Below are 19,984 nucleotides of genomic sequence, written 5' to 3' on the forward strand. Positions count from 1 at the left end.
CCTCTTTTTTACACAGTTCCAAAAATTCATAAAAATATGATGAAACCTCTGGGAAGATCTATCTATTTATGATGGAAACTTTATCTAAATAGAATGGTTCCTTAAACCTTTGGTAATGCATAGTGCATCATATATTAAAGACATTTTTCATTTTTTACAAATTTTAAAATCAATTCCTAAAGGAGATTTTCCATTTTTTATAGTAACTATGGATGTAATTTCTCTTTAGTCCTCCTTATCACAAGATGAATGTTTAACCATAATCACACAGAGAGAAGTAAGCCTCACCAGGTACCTACTAATTTTTTACTAGCATTGGCGGAAGTTGCTTTAAAAGAAAACTGTTATTCTGTTTAAAGATAGTTTGTTTGTTTGTTTGTTTGTTTGTTTGTTTTTTCTACAAAGGAAGGGAGTAGTGATGGGGACTACTTTTCCCTCTTCAGACATCTGTATGTATATGGTGAAATTTGAAGAAAGATGGTTATATGAGACTTCCTGATCTAGATATATCTATAAGTGGTACCGTTATATTGATGATGTTCTTTTGTGGCAAGGGGAACAAACATCACTAGAAGAATTCTACAATTGGCTTAATGAAAGGGACAACAATATAAAATTCACTTTTTTTTTGTTACATTTGTACCCCGTGCTTTCCCACTCATGGCAGGCTCAATGCAGCTTACATGGGGCAATGGAGGGTTAAGTGACTTGCCCAGAGTCACAAGGAGCTGCCTGTGCCAGGAATTGAACTCAGTTCCTGAGTTCCCCAGGACCAAAGTCCACCACCCTAACCACTAGGCCACTCCTCTACTCAACATTCTGAATCACAAATTAATTTTTTTCTATGTGTTACTAGATCAAAGAGATCAAGAATGTATCACCATAGTATATGTGAAAGGTACATACAGAAATTCATTATTACTTTTCAAAAGTAGCCATCAAGTTGCTTTGAAGAAAAGTTTGCCTTTTTCTCAGTTTTTGCGGTACTGGAGGATTTGTACAGATATAACTACATTCAAACAGCACTCTAAACATCTTATGTCAAAATTGTCAGCTACAGGATATCCCAAACAAGTACTGAAGAAAGCTTATACAAGAGCTACATTTAATCACAAAGAATTATTATCACAAGCTAGGGAACCAGAAGAAACTGATCTTGATACGCAGACCAATGGTATACCTAACTTCCTTGCTGATGCACCCCCCCCCCCCCGAGACACATCACCCCAACACCCTGAGGCACTATCCCCACCCACTGAAATCACCCCCACACCCTTCCTCCTAGCAAGGGGGTTCATGAAGCAGTCATAAGGCTGTCGGCTCTGCCGGTGCTCTGCACCGGAAGAGGAAGTAATGTCAGAGGGGGCAGGGTCTGGCAGAGCTGACAGCCACGTGACTGCTCCGTGCACCCCCTTACTGCCTGTAGCTGGGTCGGACCACCCCCACCACCCCAATCTTGGTATGCTACTGACTCAGACTTGTGCACTGCACGTTTTTCAAGGTTCTCCTTTGGAAGTCAATATTGCAGAAAAATTGGAGAGTAATTCAAAATCATCCAGTTTTTTTTAACATCAATCATTAAGGATTGCCTTCTCTATTGAAAGTAATTTTAGAGAAGTTTTACGATGACTTAAAAAACTGGAAAAGCGTCAGATGAGGCATTAGGGCATTCGGATTGTGGACAATGTAAATTGTGTACAATCATGTTACATACTGCTAAATACACTAATCCTGAAGATTCAAAGAAATATACATTAAAATTTCAGACAAACTGTAACAGCAGCTATGTTGTGTATGTCTTAGTATGTCTATGCCCTAAAGCATATGTAGGAAAAACTACTCAACCACTGAAGCTTTTCCTTAATGAAAAAAAAGTTCATGTGTTACCTCAGAAAATCAAGGCACCAATAGTATCACATTGAATGAGTGTATCGCATAAATTTGAAGATTTTAAATATTGTGTCCTAGATCAAATAGCGGAATCTATAAAAGGTGGGGACAGGGATAAAAGATTGCTACAAAGAGAACAATACTGGATCAACAAATTATAGACCATAAAACCAAAGGGTCTAAATACAGTTATAGACTAGAAGGTATTTTTTTAGATACCGCATGCTACAGTCAATCAAGATATGTTAGCTTGTGATAGGCTGTTTCTGCATGGCATTTGTTTAAATGTTGGTAGGCATTTTGAAAGTCAGCAGTGGGAAAATGAGAAGAGAAAGAAAGTATGGTGGGTTTTTATGTGGTTGATACCCTGTATTTGCAAGTATTGAAGCCTTTAAGGACCCCTTTTACCAAGCAGCGGTAAGCCCAACACGGGCTCATCGCTCACTAAACAGGAAGTACTGCCGGGCTACCACAGCAGTCCGGCAGTACTTCCCATTCCTAGCACGCCGTCATATCTGGTGCTACAAAAATTATTTTTGTTGTGCCGGAATGTACTCGGCTGTAATCAGGCAGTATCATGCAGTGGCCGGTTACCGCTGGGTTAGCGTGGGAGCCCTTACCGCCACCTCAATGAATGACAGTAAGGCCCCCCCCCCCCCCCCCCCCCCCGAAATGGCCACACTGTCATTTTCTGCAGGAAAGAGAGACTTCACTTTTACCCATGTGGTAAAAGGGGGCCTCGGCACGCATGAAAAACACACACTGATGCCAGAACAAGCCCCCTTTTGCCGCAGCTTGGTAAAAGAGGCCCTAAGTTTCTTTATAGGGTGCTGTTGGTGCCAAAAATGAGTGCATTCCTGAGGAAGTCTGGATATTGAATATCCAGGTCATGTGCAGCAACATTCATGTGACAAATAATATTCAGACCAGTGCCCGGTTAACTAAGGAGTCCTTCTACTACACTGTGTTAGGTGCTAATGCGTGCCTAACCCAGTTACAAATGGAGGACAGTTGGATGTGCATATATAGTAACATAGTAAATGATGGCAGATAAAGACCTGTACGGTCCATCCAGTCTGCCCAACAAGATAAACTCATTTACATGGTATGTGATACTTTATATGTATACCCTAGTTTGATTTGTCCTTGCATTTCTCAGGGCATAGACCGTAGAAGTCTGCCCAGCTCCCATTTTGTTTCCCAATTACAGGCGTTGCCACCCATTCTCCGCTAAGATTCTGCGAAACCATTCCTTCTAAACAGGATTCCTTTGTGTTTATCCCACCCATGTTTGAATTCCATTACCATTCCATGAACTGAACTAAAAAAAAATTTCTTTTTTTAAGGGAGCATTCAGGAACAGAGAGTGGGCTTTCCTGTGCTAACTGGTTAGCACCTCTATATTACCATATGCTAAATAGGATACTGGTGGTAAGTGTTCTCATGGTAATTTTAAAAAATGGTTGCGTGCCAGTGGCAACATTAGCACATGGCCAATAATACAATAAATAGAAAATAGGCCATTTTACAGCAACAATAAAAATGGCCTTAGCATGCAGGCCACTTTTTACCAAAGCTTTGTAGAAGAAGAGCGGTTGGCAGGAAATAAATTTTCTAAGCCCCGTGAGAAAGAATTAAAGGGGGAACACCAAGCATGCGGGAGGTGCCAATGGTGTAGGTTAGCAATCACAGGGCCAGAATGGACAGTGCCAGGAGTGGATAAAATCTTGAAGGCTAGAGATATCACTAACTAGTAATGTGATCTATGCAATACAGTGTCCTTGCAAACTAGTGTATGTGGGGAGAAGTATGCGTTCTATAAGGACACGGCTAACTGATCACAAATCTCAAATTATCACGAATAACACTCTGGCCCCTCTAGTGGATCACTGGGTACAGAATCAGCATACAGTAGAGGACATTAGATGGAGGATAGTTGAGCATGTACAGCTGGGTAAAGAAGGGGGGCTCAATAAACCATCTGTTAAATTTTAGAAAGCAGTGGTACATATACACATTGCAAACAGTGACACCGGCCGGCTTAAACGCTGAGCTAGAGTGGGCGTCGTTACTTTAATTAGGATGCTCATTCCAGCCTATAGGAGCCAGGGGGAGGGAGTGAGACATCATGACTAGAAACTATAGATAGATAGACAGAAAGACACCTACCTACCCTACCCTTGTGCTGTTTCTTTCTAGTTTTAATATGCTGCTTGTTATTCTGGAATCAATGCCTATCACAATGTGCAACATTTTTTTTAAATCTAGGAAGTAGCTAGTGTACTACATGGCTGTCCAGTATCATCCCTATTGTTAGTTGTTAGGATGAGTCACTCCCTGAATGTTTTTTCTCTGAATTTATAAGGAATTTCTCACCCCATCAAACAAAAGACAATCCTCCTGTATTTAAGAAAAATTGAATTTCACTGTTGTTTTCCTACAAGAATCACATCTATCCTCATCAGCGTCAAAAAAGCTCAAACAACACTGTTTATATTCTCCTGCCCGTGGGGTTATCACATGACTGGCTAAATCATTACAGTACAAAGTGATATCTCACATTTCTGACACATTCAATGGTTAATAACTGTGATTCTACTTGGTCAAGACATATTTACTCTTTTTAAACGTCTTTACCCTAAACATAGACCAACCATCTTTTTTCTATAATCTGGAACAACAGTTGGCCTTGTTACAAGTAGACTTTAAAATTATGGGTGGTAATAGAAATCTACTGCTTGATGTGGTGTTATATTGTAAATCTTCAGTGAAAGCTCATCCTCTCAAAGCAACTGTTGCCTTGCATCTTATTCATAATTGGAATTTATGTGATTCTTGGCACTTATTTCATCTGACTAGCTTGAACTATACCTTTTATTCAGCCCCACATCACACCTTCTTCTACTTAGAATACATTTTTATGTCCAAATCTCTTCTCTCTTCTATTCATAATTCTACAATTGAAGCTGTACACATTTCTGATCATGCTTGTGTTTTTCGCTGTGTTTAGGGATGTTTGGAGGTAAACAACGGTATAACAACTTGAGATTCAATGTTTATTTTGAGTGTAATGAAACTGATGATGTAGACAATTCCATAATTTGGGATGTTTATAAGGCCTATGTTAGAGGTAAAATAATAAAATGAAGTATCTTTAAGAGCAGGTCTCGTAGGGAGACATTGAGGGGCATAATCGAATGTGAACGTCTATCTCCATGGGCGTCTATGTCCGAGAACGGGTACGTGAAGGGGTGGGACAGACCGTATTTTCGAAAAAAATGGGCGCCTATCTTTTTTTTCGATAATACGGTTTGTGCCCGGCAAATGCATCGGATTTGTGTGGATTTGAGCTGGGCGGTTTCATTTTTCAGCGATATTGGAAACCAAAGGCGTCCAGCTCAAAAACGAACAAATCCAAGGCATTGGGTCATGGGAGGGGCCAGGATTCGTAGTGCACTGGCCCCCTCACATGCCAGGACACCAACCCGGCACCCTAGGGTGCACTTGTAACAATTAGAAAAAAAATTAAATACCTCCCAAGTCCATAGCTCCCATCCCTTGGGTGCTGAGCCCCCCAAATCCCCCCCAAAACCCACTGCCCACAACTCTACACCATTACCACAGCACTTATGGCTGAAGGGCGGCACCTACATGTGGGTATAGTGGGTTTTGGGGATGGTTTGGAGGGCTCCCATTTACCCCCACAAGTGTAACAGGTGGGTGGGGGATGGGCCTGGGTCCACCTGGGTGAAGTCCACTGCACCCACTAACAACTGCTCCAGGGACCTGCATACTGCTGTGATGGAGCTGGGTATGGCATTTGAGGCTGGCATACAGGCTGGAAAAAAAAGTTGTTAAAGTTTTTTTTTAATGCTGGGAGGGGGTTAGTGACCACTGGGGGAGTCAGGGGTGATCATCCCTGATTCCCTTCAGTGGTCATGCAGTCATTTAGGGCACTTTTTTGGGACTTGTTTGTGAAAAAAAAGGGTCCAATAAAAATGACCCAAATTCGCGCTAAAAATGCCTTTCTTTTTTCAATTATCGGCCATAGGTGCCCATCTCTCCTCAGCTGATAAACACGCCCCAGTCCCGCCTTCACCATGCCTCCGACAAGCCCCCATCAACTTTGCCTGTTTCTGAGACAGATTGCAGTTGAAGACGCCCAAAATCAGTTTTCGATTATATCGATTTGAGCGCCTTTGCGAGATGGGTGCCTATGTCCCGATTTGGGTCAAAATCTGGGCGCACATCACTTTCGAAAATAAGGCTGATTGAGTGCTATGGAGTCTGAGATTAAAGCTGTGGAAAGGCTATACATGCATGCTTCCACCACTAATAATTTATTCCAGTTGCAAAAATTGAAATTTCAGTATAATCAGTTGTTGAGTACTAATGCGGGTATTGACTTGTTGTCAGAGCAAGCTACATACTATACTGGTATAAATAAAGTTGGTAGAACCTTGACTAGCTATCTGAAAGCTAAGAAAAAGGCAACTCATATTAATGCAATCTCTACTGATGGTAAACTGTTGACTGGTTCTAAGGATGTTGTTACTCACTTTTTAAATTTTTACTCTGATATTTTCATTCTCAGAGATCACCTACTTCTCATCTAATAAATGCCTTCTTAGGAGGCCTTAAGAAGCCTCAGTTATTTACTGTTGATATTGATCAATTTATTGGGACTGGGATTTATTAACTTGCTTTTATGAAGAGATTCAATTGAATCTTCCAATCTCATTTCAAGAGATTTCTATATCCATATCCTCCTTGAAATCAAAGAAAGTGCCAGGGGGAAAAAGTTTCACATTTGACTATTACAAGTTTTGTATTTCTTTTTTAGCGCCCAAATTGTTTTTTTTTAGCATCCAAATTGTTGAAACTTTATTTTCAGTTTCTGTCTCTAAAGCAAGAGAAATACACTTTTACTAAAGCCACGATTGTGGTATTTGAGAAGCCTGACAGAATCACTTGATAGCTAAAAACATATAGATCAATCTCATTGCTTAATTATGACTTTAAAATGTATGTGAAACTTCTGGTAGATTGGCTCTCTCATATAATTACAAAGATAATTCACCCGTCTCAGACAGATTTTGTCAAGGGCTGAAAGGATACGGATAATGCACATAATTTCTGTCATGTCTTGCACACTGCTCAGCATCTGGAGAGTTCTGCTTTTATGGTCTTTCTGGATGCTGAAAAAGCTTTTGATAATATAGAATGGAATTTTCTGTTTTCAGTGTTGGAGCGGTTTCAATTGGGGGCCCCTGTTTATAGATATGGTTAAGATTTTATATTATAGCTCCTCTGCGCATTTAAGTATCTGCTTTCACAGATGATGTTTTGCTATATGTTTTGTCCCCCAAACATTTGGTTCCAAAGAACTTTAAGCTGATTGAGGATTTTGGAGCCCTATCTGGTTACACTATTAATTGTCTAAAACAGAGCTTATGCCATTTAAATACTGTGTCGATTCTATCCAATATATTTGTGAGCGACATTACTGAAGGGTTAGAAGGAAAAATCTGCCTTTTTGTGGATGACACCAACATTTGTAACAGGTCTGCCAAGCATTGTCCTTGATCTCCAACTTCTACCTCTTCAAGGACATAAAAAACGAGGTGGTTCAGAGGAAGGCAACAAAAATGTTACAGGCTTTGTGTCTTAAGACATATGAGAAGAGACTGGAGGACTTGAGCATGTATAAACTAGAGAAAAGGAGAGGGAGAGATGATATGATACAGACATTTAAGCATTTGAAAGATATTAATACACAAACAAACAAACCTCTTCCAGAGAGTAGGGGCGGTACAACTAGAGGACATGAATGGAGGCTATAGGAGTAACAACAGGAAATACTTTTCACAGAGATGATAGTAGACACTCGGAATGCCTTTACAGAAGAGTCAGAAAAGGTGAGTGTATTCAAAAAATACATGGGATAAATACAGGGGATGCCTTAATAGAAAGAAAATGGAAACATAATATAGCTGTTGAGGTGTTATCTTGGGCAAGAGTAATGGAAACTGAGGCTGATGCCAAACAGATGTCTACAGTCTGTGTCCCACAAATAGCGACTGAAAGAAAATTTGGCAACTCCAGCATTGGGGGAGCTGAGGCCGATGTCAGACAGACTTCCACAGTCCATATCCTACAAATGGAAAAAAACAGGTGAAGCTTCGGTAAGTGTTGTAGATTGCTTTATTGTCACAGGCTGTAAGTGAGGGTGCTGTGCAGTTCAGAAGGGAGAGGAAGACATCTTGATCGGTAAGTTGAATACTATCATTAATACTTGGAGTCTTGGTTATAACCACATATCATTCCCATCATATTTGGTTGCCTATATGGTTGGCATGGTGGAGACTTGACATTCAGCATTTAAGCATGGGTGATTGGGGCCCACACAGAATGGTGGGCAAGGCTCTTGGCACCTTGTTGGGCAGACCGGATGGACCATGTGGGTCTTTAGTAGTCATAATTTATGGTGCTACTATGTAATCAGGCTGATTTGACTTCTATATCTATATGTTGGTGTAAATAGGGGCTCAAAGAGTGATTTTCAGACCTACTGTACACGATACCATTGAGGCAAATATGCTTAGGATTAATACTCAGGTCATGGATGCATGCAGTAAATGGAGGGGCAGACTTGAGTCTATTAAAATGGTAATGTAGGCACAGCTAGCTACAGTGTAATGTCCGAGGGAAGCCAGTGATGTGGGTTTCTCCGCTTTTGATACATATAATCAGCCTTTTTTAGTCAGAGCTGCAACCTGGTTGGTTACAGAGAAAGCAGTGGAGAGTTACCCTGCGTGGCTCTTAATCGAACAGAGGCTTGCACACCCTATTCCTTTGGTCCAGAGGTTTGGCTCGCTATGATTGAGGTTTAAGAAGGATGTCTTTCTACTCCATGATACTTTGATAGCTATCAATGTATCTCTCTTCTTCTATTTTAGCATCACTGGATGCCCCTTTATGGATCAGCCCTTCATTTCATATTGATCAGAAGCCCTTTTACTGACCAATTTTGGTTCACTGTGATATGCATGTGTTAAAGGATGTTGTGCATGGGAAATCCTTTCTTAGTCGCTGACTTACAAATAAGGTATTTTTTCCTTACAATTCTTCAATTATATTCAACAATGCCCCTGTATTTCAACTATGGATATTATTTCCAAAAGCAGTGTTTCTTTTCTGAGCTTCTCTCTATGCTGACAGAGCCTCAAACATTTGGGAAATTGGCCTCCAAGTTTTATAAATTCCTATATGAGAAGTTTTACTCCCAACCTAGATGTTTACAATCTGTATGGGCACAGGAAAACAACATTGTTCTGTCAGCTGAACAATGGTTCTATTTCTGGTCAAAGGTTACTAGACCCTTAGCATCGGCCCTGATCTTACTATCTCTATTTTTAATGAAGCACAGAACTCTGTGAATGTCAGTGAAACATAGTAAGGTGGTAAACATTGTCTCTAATCTTTGTTGGTTGTGCCAGTCTACTATTGACACACTGGAACACATGCTGTTGTCCTGTGTGAATCTACATACTTTCTGGTCTGCTGTGTGGAAAAGAACTAATGCCATTTTGCATACCTAATTGTCACTATCATTCAAAATGATTGTGATGTGATATGATATGATGTGACAGAAGTTCAAAGCAGTTTAACAAAAGAAGTAACAGAGACAATTAAAAATTATGATAAAGAATGTTTGAACAGAAATGTCTTTAACTATTTCCTAGAAGAAAGATAGCTTGGAGATCCTCTGTCTGATGATTGATATTATGCTTATAATTGCCTTAAAAATTATTTTCAAGGAATTAAAATAATAGATTTTCTTTATGTTTTGGTGGAATTCCATTTGTTTGATTTATAAATAAACAAAAATTTCTGTTCATTCAAACTGGATGTGCATAAGAAGCTTGGAGAAACCTCATGTCCCATGTACATACCAGTATCTCCCTACTGTCCCAATCATAACAATATAGACCACAATTACTGTCACACACTCCATCATACAGATTTTATTTACTAGTCACATCACTCTATCTACCACTATCAAAATATCATTAAATCATTAACTAGCCTGTATCTCCCAAAGGGACATAAATAGAAAGATCAATTGAAATAAAATAAAACAAAACATAGAAAAGAAAATAAGATGATACCTTTTTATTTAACTTAATACATTTTTTGATTAGCTTTCGAAGGTAGCCCTTTCTTCATCAGATCAGAAATAAGCAAATTTTGATAAGTAACAGCATATATAAGTGAAACATCAAAGTATTTCAGTGACAGTCTGAAGGGATGAGGGCGGGGTGGGCTAGGTGAGAAACAGAGAAGGCTGAGAGGATGAGGGACAGGGAGATATGCATGGTGATCAGAGGGTGACAAAGCAGTGAAATGTCATGGTTTATAATGGGCTAGAAAATCCAGATCTTTGTTAAGTCCTGTCTGGTGGGTGTCAAAATATTTAATCATTTTGACTTCAAAGGTCTTGCGTCCCTGTATTGTTTTAAAGTTTCCTTTAAGTATTCTTACCATAAAATCATTGGTACAGTGTTCTGGTTTTGTGAAGTGCTGTCCCACAGAGGTAACATCCTGGTTGGCACTGGCATTTTTCATATGATGTCTATGTAAATTAAATCTCTTCTTCAGCATCTGGCTTGTTTCTCTAATATAGCACCCTTCGTCACATTTTTTACATTGGATGACATATACTGCATTGGAAGATGAGCATGTGAAGGATTCCTTTATGTTGAATTTTTTTCCTTTGTGAATGACATCATAAATTGGAGAAAAGAAGCACAGGGACATGTGTCTGACGTCATTCTTATGAAAATAGCCACACAGACATTGTGCCTAGCAGAAGGGCAGCCTAGTTGTTAGTGCAGTGGACTTTAAACCAAGGGACCCAAGTTTAAACCCACTGTAACTCTTTGTTTTTTTATTTTTTTTATGAATGTTGTTCCTCCAGGAACAGAAAAAATACCTACAGTACCGGAATGTACATCACTTGAATAGCCTTCAGGCTTGCAGACATTAAAATAAGAGACTTAATACATCCCAACTGTTCACAAGTGGTTGATTTGTCTTCTTTAATGATGTCAGATGAGCTGGCATCTCCTGCAGATAGAATTTGGTCTACTTTTTCTAATATTGAACCAGATAAGACTAATTCTTTACTTGTTAGATTTTCAATATCTTTCTGCTTGCTTGATGGCTGTCCAGAGTACTTTATGAAGAAATTGCCATCATGGGTGATCATTTGGATTACCATATTCTTAACTAGACTTCTTGAATTAGGTCAATATCCATAAAATATGGGAGAGATAATTCTCACTCCTGTTCTGAAAAATACTACTTTAGATCAGAGTCAGCCATCAAGCTAAGACCGGTTGTTAGTATCCCACGTTTATCTAAAGCGTCGGAAGCTATAGTTGCAGAACAATTATGTCAATTTCTAGAGAATTATAATTGAACTCTAAACAATTTGATATCAGGGCCTTTCACAGTATGGAGTCAGCCTTGTTAGCAGTGGCGTAGCCAGACAGCCAGTTTTGGATGGACCTGAGTCCAAAGTAGGTTTGCACAAAACTTGTGTTTTGAGTGAACTGAAATGATGGCTGTGCAGGGGAGGAGGGGGGTGGAAAGTGGAAACAGATTACAAATTGGCTTCTTTACCTTGCTTAAGGTGGACTAGATAGGTTCATTTCCACTCTGGTCTTGGGCAGCGCTTTCTCCCTTCTCCATTCCCTCCCGAGTTTTGCATTTCTCCCTCTCTTCTGCCCGCTCTCCCCGTCCGCGTGGTCTGGTCATTTTTACTGCCCTGAAGCGCCGTTCTCTCTCCAGCACTGACGATTCCCATAGCCAGCCTTCTGCCAGCGTGCATCGTTGGGGCCTCTCCTCAGGCGCGCATCCCACCTTTGCGGAAAACAGGAAGTTACAGAGTAGGTGGGACACACCTGAGGAGAGGCCCCGATGACGCATGCTGGCAGAAGGCTGGCTATGGGAATCGCCGATGCTGGAGGGAGAACGGTGCTTCAGGGCAGTAAAAGTGAGCAGACCATGCAGACGGGGAGAGCAGGCAGAAGAGGCAGGAAAAGATTGGAGCCTCGCTTGGGAGAGCTACGTCACTGGTTGGGTTGGGGCTAGTTTGGTTGGGTGGGCCTGGAGCAAAAGTGGCTGGGCCTGGGCCCATCCAGGCCCGCCCGTGGCTATGCCCCTGCAAGTTCTTAGTGCTGGTCTCAGATGCTTTGAGGGCAAAAGGAACTGCATCTATTCTACTGCAACTTGATCTGACAGCTGCCTTTGACATGGTAGATCACCTGATTCTCCTCAAATTGAGCTCGCTAGGAATTACTGGCAAGGTTATATCATTGTTCTCAGATTTTTTACAGAACAGACATTATACTGTTAAAATGAGGGAAGTTTTACCTGAGAGCTGGATTTTTCCCTTTGGGATTCCCCAGGGATCACCCCTCTCTCCTGTTTTATTTAACATATATATGGTTTGTTTTCAGTCAGGTTTTTCTGCCTTGAAAGTACGGTTTTATTCTTGTGCAGATTATATGTTTATTTTAGTCCCAAAATCTGACAATCATCTTACTACTGTGTTGAAGGTTTCATCCTGCATCTCATTCATTGAACATCACAGTGTAATTCATGGTTTTAAATAAAATAAGGACAAGACAAAAATATTATGGATAGGTACTGTAACAAAGTCAATTCCTGAAATACTTAAAATCTCCAATGACTGGCCATTAAATGTTGAGTGCACTGTTAAGGCACTCTGCTTTATCCTGGACTCTACTCTTTCTTTTGAACCACAGGTTAGTCATATTGTTAAGACAGTGTTTTTAAGCTTCAGTTGTCACGTAATGTTCATCATTATTTAGACAGAAAACATTTTGCTGTATTAGTTCTGGCTCTCGCTTTATCTCACTTTGGTTTGTAATTTAACAGTGATAGATGAATACAGACTGTTACAGTAATCTAAGTGGGATCCTACAGAATACTGCTGCCAGACTTACATTTAAAGAAGCATAATAATATCACTTTGGCCCTGATTTCTTTACACTGGTTTATCTCGCCTGCTAGCTTGCTTGGTATTTAATGGAAGACAAACAAACGGTCAGTGGATCCAAAAAGAGTCCTCTCACAAATGGTGTTTCCAAAACAAGGTCTTTATTCAAATCGATAAAAATGACCCGACACGATTCATGTTTTGGCCGTATCATGCTGGACAGTGAAGCTTTGTGCAGTGGCACAATGCATGCAATATTGCAGATGAATTACAGTTTAGTCATTTGTTCTGCAAGGTTATTTTTTTGTATCGGAAATTTATAGACCTCTGACGCAGGCCTTCATGGTCGAAACACGAATTGTGTCGGGTCATTTTTATCGATTTGAATAAAGACCTTGTTTAGGAAACACCATTTGTGAGAGGACTCTTTTTGGATCCACTGACCATTTGATTGTCTTTCGTTTCTCCTGTGGAGAGATCACCTCTTTTTGGTGTTGGTATTTAATGGAATCAGTCCAGAATATCTGTTAAACTTGGTGGTCTTTCCTTTTATGAGATCCTCAAGAAGAAGAGATCCTTTTCTCTTACTCTTTCCTTTGTTTGTTGGCATTAAGTATAAGAAAATTCTAGAATAATCTTTTGGTTACCAAGCTGTTCAATTCTGGCTCTCATTACCTGAAGATCTGCATTCTGTTACCTCTTAAATTGCTTTTCATAAGGATTTAAAAACATGCTTATTTAGAAAATATTACTTCTGAATTCTCTAGAATTTGTTATGTTTCTTCTTCTTCTTCTTCTGGTTTAAATTGTGATTAGTTTGTAACCCGCTTTGAACCACCATTTGGTTTGGGATTTAGTGTGAGATAAGTGCTATGTCATTATCATATCGTATCATATATCTTTAGGCACAGCAAGTATTTTTCTGTTCCTGGAGAGAGACCCATTAACAGAGTGGAATTTGAACCTGTGTTCCTTGGTTTACAGTCTACTAGGCTACTCCTCTGACTGGCTTGCTGCTTTGTTCAGAATGGCCATAATACCTGCAGCTTACATAGAGTCTGGTTTTCCTTTCTGGTTTGACTTTTATGGGAGAGAGAGGGGACCAGTAACCACTGAGGGATTAAGGAAGGGGCATGCCTCAATCCCTCTAGTGGTCAGCTGTTCAATGAGACCAACCTTTTGGAACTTAGATGTGACTGAAACAGGTCTAGTTAAGTACATCCTTCTTTTTAGACATGGGCATTTCATCCCATTCAAAAATGTTGGACATCCTACATTTAGGCCCTCTCTAGTTCCACCCAAAACATGCTCAACACACATCCTCTTGCTTATTTGGATGAACAGCAGTGTGAAACATCCAAATTCTGTTTTTCAAAAATCAAGATTTGGACTTTTTAGCAGATAGACCTTTTTTTTTTAAAGGTATTTTGAAGCATCCATCTGATTTGAAAATAAGCACTTTGGGCTCCACTGTTTCTTCCAGTTTATTCTTCCTTTAGTGAAGACGTTTTTCCTGAATGTTCAGCATGGATTATTTCACAGTCACCTTTCCCCAAGTCCCACACAAAAAAAAAAAAACACACACACACACACACACACAAATCAATTTATGGAGTAACAGGGCTGCAACTTTATTACTATTTACATTTTAACAATTATAAAATATCTCAGCACAAACATATTGATTGCCCTTTCAGCCTTACAAGGAAAGTCATAAATTCCTTCACCAGCAGACTAAATGGTATCAACTTAGCCTGCTAGTGTCACTTTAACTCATTCAAATAACTTTAGGCCATTGTAAACCCTTGCAGTGGCTATTTCCATTTAATGTAAGCACTCAAATTATTCTCTAGCAGTGCTACAAGAGAAAATGCAGAGTCTTTGCTTGAAAATACCATAACTCATATTCCTTCATCTGGAACACACAAGGTCAGGTCTTTACAACCACCAAGAGTGAAGACAGCCAATCACTGTGACCATAATATAATACCCTACCCACCAACTTCCAAAATATCTTGAATATCCAAACTAATATCCAAGAGATGGACTCCATTAGACCGACAAAGGTGAGGATAATCTGCTGTTTTTAACTCATGAGGCCCCCAAAGTTCCCCCAATCACATGGCCAATCTCAACATCTTTGAATTCACTCATTTCCTTAAATGGTCAATTGCCTTCACTTTCTGTGCATCATATCAAAATTTCCTGGGAATTAGACCAAATTAAATAAACTTTCAAAAACTGACAAATCTTTCTTCACCTGCCTAATGATGTCCAGTCTCTTAATAGTACATAAATTATTACTCCTAAATGCAATAACAAAATATGAGGTTCACACAATGTCTTGCTTATAATAAAGATGACAAAAATTGTTCCCACAATGTTCTCCAAAGTCTAATCCAAAAACCAGCAGCTGTCAATCCCAATCCCTAATGAGGACTCCTCAGCATGCTTCCGGGTCCAGAATATGTAAGAATGACAGCAGATCCACACCACAATCTCCTTTCACTAGTTGGAATTAAAACTAAACAAAAAAAACAAACCATCAAAAGAAAATAATCAATTTTTGCTAGTGCACCCTGGTTAAATGGTTTTAATGTTTCATACAAGATTGTGATTTGGAGGTCTATGGGACTATTTCCTCCTGGGGCCAATATTCAGACTGTGGGGGGTAGCTGGGCTGCTTCCCATGGTCAACACTGAGCCTGGATATTCAATACCAGACTATTTCCTGTGACCAGTATTGAATATACAGTTTATTTTTGGCCAGGTCCAACTTAATCAGCCAAGCCAATATTCAGCACTGGCTGCTTAAGTTGGAACTGGCCAAAGATATTCCAGGTACTGATGCAGCCATGTTTGGTCACCTAAAATGGCTGAAGACTTGCTGAAAATTGACAGATAGCCAGTCATATCGTGTCATATAACCAGTTATCTCCTAGACACTAACCAGCAATATTCAGCAGGAGACAGTAGGCTAACCCCACTGAATATCACTGGATAGCCAACTAAGTACCATTTAACTGGCCAAGTGATATTCCTGGCTGGTTAACTGCTTTTGAATATCAGCCGGTCTGTATCTAATGTGGATAAAAGATTGTTGGATTCCTATTACTGCTAGCACTGAAACTAGCGTTTACTTACTGGAAAGACACTTCTAATCTTACTATGCAATTATGGTAGAATACAGTGGGCCTGATATTCAGACTGTGGGAGTTAGCCAGGCTGACTTCCAAGGTCAGTGCTGATCCCGGATATTCAATGGCAAACAGTTTCTGGTGACCGGCATTGAATATCTGGGTGTTTTTTGGCTGGTTTCAACTTAGCAGTCAAGCTGATATTCGGTGCTGATTGGTTAAGTTGAAACTAGCCAAAGATAGGCCTGCTATTTCGGCAGCCAGGTTTGGCTGCCAAACTTAGTGGCAATGCGCTAAATATTAGCGGATAGCCAGTTATATTGCATAATATAACCTGTTATCTGCTAAGCACTAACTGGCAATATTCAGCGGGAGATAACCGATGATCTCTTGCTGAATATTGCCGGATAGTGCCATTGAACCGGCCAGGAGCTGTTCCTGGCTGCTTAAATGGTTTTAAATATCAGGCAGAATGTGTTTATATTGTAGTTATGAAGGAGCGATAATGGAGAAATGTCTTGCAAGGAACAATTACTGGGCCAAGTTGGATGATTATATCTCAACACAATTATGTTGATATCTTTTATGTTCTGATGTCTTGTTTTGTTGGTTGTGGTTGTTGAAATGTTTTATTAAAATTTTCTAATAAAAATATTTGAACTAAATGAGGTCTCACCAGAGGCTTATACAGGAGCTTCATCACCTCTATTTTCCTACTGGCCATTCCTCTCTCTATACACCCAAGTATCCTTCTAGCTTTTACCATTGGGTGTGATCACCACATACGATCACACTCAAATCCTGCTCTTCTTTTGTGCACAAAAGTTCTTCACCCCCTAAATTGTACCAGTCCCTCAGGTTTTTGCAATCCAAGTGCATTACCCAGAATTTTTTTAGCATTAAATCTTTGCTGCCAAATTCTGGACCATTCATTAAACGGTCCTTCCTCATATTATCCACACAATCAGGGGTGTCTAGCAAACCTTACCAGACAGCCCTTCAGCAACATCTCTTACAGAATTGTTAAAAAGAACCAGTTTAAGAACTAAACCTTGTGGCACTCCATTGGTAAATCCCTTTCCTCAGACTGAGCTACATTTACATCTACCCTCTGTCACCTTCCACTTAACCTGTTCCTAACTCAGTCAGTCACTTTAGAGTCCATATCAAGAGCTTTGCGGAATCGAGTCAAAGGATTTGCTAAAATCTAAATACATGACATCTAGCACTCTCCCTTGATCTAACTCTCTGGTCACCCAGTGAAAGATATTAATCAGATTTGTTTGACAAGACCTGCCTCTAGTGAAATCATACTGTCTAAGGTCTTAAATCCATTGGATCACAGAAACGTCACTATTCTTTTTTAAAAGCATTTCCATTAATTTACTAACCACATAAGTCAGACTTACCCTTGAATGTATGTTGTACCACTAGACTGCCCAGAGAGGTCATGGCAGCCATTTTGAAGATGCCACTAGGGCATAATGAGTGGGGTTTGCTTCTGCCCTATCACCCTGTCTGGATCACCAGGGAGCTAAGGTAAGCCTGGGGGACCCTAGTCAGACTGAAAGAAGTGGGCATTCCAGAGGGAGGGGATTGTTAATACTGCAGGCTGGGGGAGAGGGAATGGAAGGAGGGGGATGTTTCAGGGGTGGGAGAAGGCTCAGAGGGCTCCAGAAACATTTTAAATTATGTGAGGGCCAGCTGATATTCAGTGCCCACACTTGCATAGTTAAGCAGCTGGACTTAGAATAGGTTTTGTGCTTTCCTGTCTAGCTTATCTAGTTCTACTTGGGGCAAGTCTACAATTCCAGCTGAGTATCTGACTAATGGAATGGCCCTGATCTTTATGGCCTTGATAGTGTTACTAGAGAAACCACAACTGCAGGTGTTTACCAGAGTCACTCAACTTCAATCTTCAAGTCTTGATATTTTATGATCTGCTCAAACTGTCTTCAATACAGCTGTTTCTTGGTTTGCCACCTCTATTCAACTACAATGATATGAGGTCTATTGTCTGGCAAATATTTCAGTCTGTGTCCTGATGTTCCAGAGAATTTTGACATGTTTATTTTCTACCATGGTTTTGTTTTGTGATCCCACCAATTTGTAGCTACTGGCAAATGATACTTTAGGCAGATATTCCAGTATATCATGGCTGCTACTGTGTTGTGTCTTTCCTTGTATTCAGTGTGGGTGATCTTTTGCAGTCAGTGACTAGCTGGCTTATTTTCGAAGGAGATCGCCGGCCACCTTCCGACACATCTGCTGAAGCTGGCGAAATCGGTATAATGGAAAGCCAATTTTGGCCGGCTCCAACTGCTTTCCATCGCAGAGCTGGCCAAAGTTAAAGGGAGCATTTCGGAAAGGTATGGGAGGCGGGACGGTGTCGTTGTTAAGACATGGCTGGCTTCAGCTGATAATGGAAAAAAAAGGCCGGCTCTGAGGAGCACTTCGCCGGCTTCACTTGGTCCATTTCTTTTAGGACCAAGTCTCAAAAAGTGCCCCAATTGACCAGATGACCACCGGAGGGAATCGAGGATCACCTCCTCTTACTCCCCCAGTGGTCACCAACCCCTTCCCACCCAAAAAAAAAAAAATTTTTGCCAGCCTCTATGCCAGGCTGAAATGTCATACCCAGCTCCCTGACAGCAGAATGCAGGTCCCTGGAGCAGTTTTTAGTGGGTGCAGTGCACTTCAGGCAGGTGGACCCAGGCCCATCCCCCCCCCTACCTGTTACACTTGTGGTGGTAAATGGGAGCCCTCCAACTCCCCCCCCCAAAAAAAAAACCCCACTGTACCCACATATAGGTGCCCTCCTTCACCCATAAGGGCTATGGTAATGGTGTAGAGTTGTGGGGAGTGGGTTTTGGGGGGATTTGGGGGGCTCAGCACCCAAGGTAAGGGAGCTATGCACCTAGAAGCTATTTTAATTTTTTTAATTTTTAGAAGTGCCCCCTAGGGTGCCCAGTTGGTGTCCTGGCATATCAGGGGGACCAGTGTACTACAAATGCTCGCTCCTCCCACGACCAAATGCCTTGGATTTGGCCGGGTTTGAGATGGCCGGCCTCGGTTTCCATTATCGGCGAAAACTGATGCCAGCCATTTCAAACCCGACCATCTCTGACATTTGGCCGGCCCCAACCGTATTATCGAAACGAAAGATGGCCGGCCATCTTTTTCGATAATACGGTTCGGGACCGCCTTTTGCGGCGCTGGCCATATGTATGGCTGGCGCCGTTCGATTATGCCCCTCCAGGTGATTCACAGTCTTTTCAGTTTCTTTGCACTCTGTGGCACTTGCTGTCATTGGATGTTTTATCAGTTTTAGTCTTTATTGCATTTGTTCAACGTTCTTGTTCTTGTACTGCCATAATAAGTTCTTCAGTTTGTTTCTTCAGGGTTCCTTCATCCACTGCCACATTTTGGATTTGTCTACTTTTCCTTCAGTGTTTTTTTTTATATGTTGTCCCTGGTAGTTTATTGTGTCTCTTATTTTAATTGTTCTTGTCAGTAGACCTGCTTGGCTTCTTTTTTCTTAAGTAAGGTTATCAGATTTTTGTGTTGAAAATTTGGGACACCCATGTGGGGTTGGGTGAAGCCACTTGGGGCAGAGTGGACGCTGTCTAAAATTTGCCTACATCCTTCACCTTCAGACTATCATTGGAAAGTTTATTATGATTCACTTTTATTTTCTAGTGCTACCATCATATGCTCTTTCTGTCCTGACTTAAGGAAAGGGAATTTAGCTCCCAAAAGCTAGACAAAAACATATATTAAGTTAGACCAATGAAAAGATTTGTTTGTTTTATATTTTTATTTATTAATCTTTATTCAGATTATGAGAATTGTAACAGTGCCTTAAGTTTTGTTTTTGATGTGACAAAGATAAATGTAAAATCCAGTTTCTGATACACATGGAATAGAT

This window comes from Microcaecilia unicolor, chromosome 1 (assembly GCF_901765095.1).
Source record: "Microcaecilia unicolor chromosome 1, aMicUni1.1, whole genome shotgun sequence".
Classification (NCBI taxonomy): Eukaryota; Metazoa; Chordata; class Amphibia; order Gymnophiona; family Siphonopidae; genus Microcaecilia; species Microcaecilia unicolor.